The 5,581-nt window shown below is 41.1% G+C and overlaps 1 pseudogene; it reads left to right on the top strand.

The window, feature by feature from the left end:
- The first annotated feature begins 1,493 nt into the window (after positions 1 to 1,493).
- The window catches only part of LOC121026112 (CDGSH iron-sulfur domain-containing protein 2-like), a 37,418-nt pseudogene continuing 33,330 nt past the window's right edge, over positions 1,494 to 5,581 (top strand).

The following is a 5,581-nucleotide window of genomic DNA, read 5'->3' as shown; positions in this document are numbered from 1 at the left end:
GAGAAATGGGGTTGATTGTAAGCAAGGAAAAGTGGCTCAAAAGAAGATGTTTTAATTTTTTTAGATGTTTATTTGTTTTTTGAGAGGAAGGGCAGGGGAGAGTCAGAGGGGGAGGGAGGGAATCCCAAGCAGGCTCCACACTGTCAGCACAGAGCCCGATGTGGGACTCAAACGCAGGAACTGTGAGATCATGAGCTGAACTGAAATCAAGAGTCAGATGCTTAACTAACCACTGAACCACCCAGGCACCCCTTACGTTTTTTAGTGGGAGCAATAATACCATGGTGAAGCTGATGGGAAAGAACCTGTAGAGGAGAAAAGGGGGCAACAGAGGAGAGAATTGCCAGAGAGGATGGGGTCTAGCAAAAAGGTGGAGGGGTTGGCTGAGCTGGGAGCAGGACAGTTCATCCGTAGTCACAGGAGGAAGGGTAGGATATACACATAGATTTAGGTAGCTGGGTAGATGCAGTGGTTGAAATTTGTGAGCTTTGTTTTCTTTCTTTTTTTTAATTTCAAGTATTTATTTAAATTCTAGTTAGCTAACATATAAGGTAAAATTGGTTTCAGGAGTAGAATTTGGTGATTCATCACTTACATATAACACCCAGTGCTCATCACAATGAGTAGTGGGCTTTGTTTTCTAATTGTCTCTGTTTTCTCAGTGAAATCAGAAGCAAGGTCATGAGCTGAGAGCGAGGATGGGTGTGGAGGTGGTAGAGGTTTGAAGGGAGACGAGAAGATATGAAATAGTTGTCTAGGAAACCAGGAGAGCAAATGGACCAGGATAATATTATGTGATTTCCTGGCAACATTAAGTGCCCACTTCAGGTTCGTGGTCTTGAATTTAAAGCGAAAGTGTCATTTTGTGTTTTTCTCCAGCAATGTTCAGCTCTGGGGTACAGGAGAGGAGTAGGAATTATTGGTAATGACATGATGGAGGCAAATGACCATGATTAGGTGTAAGACAAAACTGGAAGGGAGGATTTCAAAAAACTGGAGGCTAGGGTGTTGGAAGGATCAGCTATTGAGATATCGAAATCACAAAGAATTAAGACAGGATTAATTGGAGAGAGTGACAGTGAGACAGAAGTTAAAATCTTTGAGAAACTGGAGGGGAACCTGAGGGTCTATAGGTAACTACCATAGGTAGGATACAAAAATATAGTTATATGTCTATACAAAAATACAGATATATTATATCAAATAATATATAATATATTCTGTGACAGAGAATTCAAAGATGGGAATTTTTTTTTTTTTTTGAAAGAGAAAGAGTATGTGTGCAAGTGTGGGAGGGGTGCAGAGAGAGGTGGGAGGGAAGAGAGAGATTCCCAAGCAGGGTCCACACCCAGCTCAGGTCTCAATCTCACAACTGTGAGATCTTGACCTGAGCTGAAATCAAGAGTCAGATGCTTAACCAACTGAGACACCCAGGTGCTCCTAAAGATGGGAATTTTTAATGAGAGGAAAGGGAGAATGATTTTGAAGTGGCCATGAGGGACCTCAAGCTGCAGGTGAGGGCTGTAAAGTCCTTGGGTAGATCCAGATTTCAGTCAGATCAAGAAGGTGAGGGAAATATTCAGCAAACAGGGAAAGAATATAGGGAACTTTGCTAAAGATTTTGAGTTCAGGGGCACCTGGGTGACTTGGTCAGTTAAGTGTCAGACTCTTGATTTCAGCTCAGGTCATGTCACAGTTCATGAGTTCCAGCCCCGCATTGGGCTCTGCGCTGACAGCCCGGAGCCTGCTTGAGATTCTCTGTCCCTCTCTCTCTCTCTTCCCCTGCCCTCTCGCTCTCTCTCTCTCTCTCTCTCAAATAAATAAAGTTAAATTTTTTTAAGATTTTGGGTTCAAGATAAGGTGACTATATAATTTACTATCTGATCCAGGACACTTGAGAATGACAAATATTAAAACTGGGAAGGACAGTGGCACAACATGCATAAACCGGAATTGTCCTGGGCAAACCAGAATTATGATTCTAGAGCGCACAGTAGGAGGATTTCAGGATCTGGATGGGGCTAACAAGTGGGAATAAGTTAGGTAAATACACAAAATTGTATGGCATTATAACATGAGATGTGCAGGTAGTGACCAAGGGGTCCCAGGGTTCTTGTGATGACTGACAAAAAGTTGAAGGGCATTGGGGCGCCTGGGTGGCGCAGTCGGTTAAGCGTCCGGCTTCAGCCAGGTCACGATCTCGCGGTCCCGGAGTTCGAGCCCCGCGTCAGGCTCTGGGCTGATGGCTCGGAGACTGGAGCCTGTTTCCGATTCTGTGTCTCCCTCTCTCTCTGCCCCTCCCCCGTTCATGCTCTGTCTCTCTCTGTCCCAAAAATAAATAAACGCTGGAAAAAAAAAATAAAAAAAAAAGTTGAAGGGCATAAAGAGCTTGGTTCTGGTACTATTGAGGCACCTAGTGGTGGCAAGTCTGTGAGTGTTAAGAGGGAGAAATGGGTGAGTGTTTAGGCGATCCCCTTCACTCCTGCTCATGGAGATGCAAGAGTCCCAGAGAAGGACATTTTATTCCTAACCAACAGGGAAGCACCTCAATCCTAAGCCCCACCGAGGAAGATCCTGATATTTCCGAAACTCTTCGTGCATCCAGTACAAAATATTTCAGGAGCTAGGACTGGACTGATTGCAGGTAGGGAAATTAACTGACCCAGCTGTGAGAAGCTGCGGATGGCAGACACAAGGGGCTCAGTGGTGTTGCCAACAGAAACCATAGGGAAACACATTGACACTGACGAATATAGAAGATACCAAGGTGAATGGGGAAAAAAATATATAGAGTCCATGACCATTTAGATCCCCAAACCTAACTGTGCTAGAACAAAATGGTTAAGGTGGTGCTTAACTACTCAAAGGCTCTTATTCCTCTATGCTGTCTGTGTTCATTCCCCAAGTGGGTTCATCCAGTCTCATGGCATTATTCACCATTAATATGCTGATGACTTCCAAACTTATCACTCTAAATCTCATGTCTCACCTAAATTCCAGATCACAATCCAACTGCCTTCTTGACATCTGAACTCAGACATCTAACAGATGTTTCAAACTTAGTACGTTCAACCCTGAGCCCCTGATTTTTCCTTAAAAATTTGTTCTTACCCCCAGGGTGCCTGGGTGGCTCAGTCCGTTAAGCATCTGACTTCGGCTCAGGTCATGATCTCACCGTTGGTGAGTTCAAGCCCCGCATCGGGCTCTGTGCTGACAGGTCAGAGCCTGGAGCCTGTTTCAGATTCTGTGTCTCCCCCTCTCTCTCTGCCCATCCCCTGCTTGCGCTCTTTCTCTCTCTCAAAAATAAATAAAGATTAAAAAAAGAAGCATTGTTTAAAAATAAACTTTAAAAATAGATAAATAAAATCTTTAAAAAAAAGTTGTACTACCCCCAGCATGCCCCATCTCAGCTGATGGAAAACTATCCTTCCAGTTACTCAAGTAAAAATACTTTGGCCATAACCTTAACCCTAATTCTATCCCTGATTCTCTTTGGTATGTCTGTTTTTCTCACACCCCACATCCCATCTACTAGCAAATCCTTTTGGCTTTCTTTCCAAAATATACCAAGAATTGTACTACTTCTCACCTTCTCCACCACTGCCTCACTATTCCTAAACACCATGATCTCCCACTCAGATTACTGTAATATCCTCCTAACTAGTCTCCCTGATTCTACCCTTGCCACCTTATATTCTATTCACAACACAGAAGTCAAAATGATCCTTTTATAACACAAACCAAATTATCCTACTACTGTGTTCAAAACCCTTTAAATGGCTTCCCCATCTCACTCAAACGAAAATCTATACCACTTATCATGGCTTACAAGAAAGGCTCTATGGAAAGACAAATACCATATGATTTCACTCATATGTAGAAGTTAAGAAGCAAAACAAATGAACAAAGAAAAAAAGAGTAAAAAAAAAACAGACTCTTAACTGTAGAGAACAAACTGGTGTTGCCAGAGGGGAGGTGGGTGAGGGGAATGGGTGAAATAGGTGAAGCCTATTAAGAACACACTTATCTTGGGGCGTCTGGGTGACTCAGTCCGACTTCAGCTCAGGTCATGATCTCGTGAGTTTGAGCCTCAAGTCGGGTTCTGTGCTGACAGCTCAGAGCCTGGAGCCTGCTTCGGATTCTGTGTCTCCCTCTTTCTCTGCCCCTGCCCCACTTGCACTCTGTCTCTCAAAAATAAATACATGTTAAAAATTTTTAAAAAAGAATTCAACAATGTTGCTAGATACAAGAGTATCTCAGATTTTTTACATAGACAGCCATATCATGTGAATTATATTTTTATCTTCTTTTCCAATCTTTCGTTCTGTTTTCTTTCTTTTTATTATTTCAGTGCATTTGTTAAAACCTCCAGTATAATGTTGGATAACAATGGCACTAGGTTTGATATAAGTTTTGGGTAGATACCCTTGTTCGCCTCTGTATCTGTTGTATTTTGTTGTTTTTAAATTATGAATGGGTGTTTAGTTTTATCATTTGCTTTTTCTACAACAAAGATGGTCATATGGTTTTTCTCCTTTTTATCTGTTAATGTGGTGAATTACAGTAACAGACTCTTCAATTAAGCTACTTTTGAAATAATGGGACAAGCCCTACTTGCATATATATAATATATATATAAAATATATTAAAAAAATTGTATGCACTGTCTTGTTCAGGCTTGTGCTTCAAGATTATTCTAGGCTAAAAAATGGTTGGGGCACCTGAGTGGCTCAGTTGGTTAAGTGCCAGACTTCAGCTCAGGCCATGATCTCATGGTATGTGGGTTCAAGCCCTGTGTCGGGCTTGTGCTGACAGCTCAGAGCCTGGAGACTGCTTTGATTTCTGTGTCTCCCTCTCTCTCTGCCCTTCCCCCACTCGTGCTCTCTCTCTCTCTCTCTCTTTCAAAAATAAATAAACATTTTTAAAAATTTTAATAGATTAGGTTTTCTTATTCACCAGTAAAGTTGAAGTTATAATTTTGAAGGTTAGTTTAAAAAAAAAAAAAAAACTATGGGGCATCTGGGTGGCTCAGTCAGTTAAGTGCCCAACTCTTGATTTCAGCTCAGGTCACTATCTCATGATTGTGAGATTGAGCCCTGCATAGGGCTCCATACTGGGCATGGAGCCTGCTTAAGATTCAATCTCTCCCTCTACCCTGCCCCCCCAAAAACTATGGTAAAGTCATTTTGATCTGGTGCCTTTCTGTAAGAGGAGTTTCTTTTTTTTTATTTTTACTACCAGTTTGACTTATTTAATGGTTACTGGTCTATTCAGCTTTTGAAAGTTATGTATTTTAGATACAAGTCTTTTGTTAAATATAGATTTGCAAATATTTTATTCCAGTCTGAGGTTTGTCTTTCCATTTTCCTGACAGCATTTATCTAAGCACAGCTTTAAATTTAATGGATTCCAATTTACTTTCAATGTTATATATGAGAAATATGTGCCTGACTCAAGGTAAAAATATTTTTCTACTATGTTTTCTTCCCGAAGTTTTATAACTTCCGGGTTTTTTTTTTTTTTTAGGTGTTTCTAAAGCTTTAGGTTTTTCATGTAGTTTTATGACCATTTGGAGATTTTG

The sequence above is a fragment of the Herpailurus yagouaroundi genome, unplaced genomic scaffold (genome assembly GCF_014898765.1).
Source record: "Herpailurus yagouaroundi ecotype Mexico unplaced genomic scaffold, PumYag 67793, whole genome shotgun sequence".
Taxonomy (NCBI): Eukaryota; Metazoa; Chordata; class Mammalia; order Carnivora; family Felidae; genus Herpailurus; species Herpailurus yagouaroundi.
This window is presented reverse-complemented; position numbering and strand designations above follow the sequence as displayed.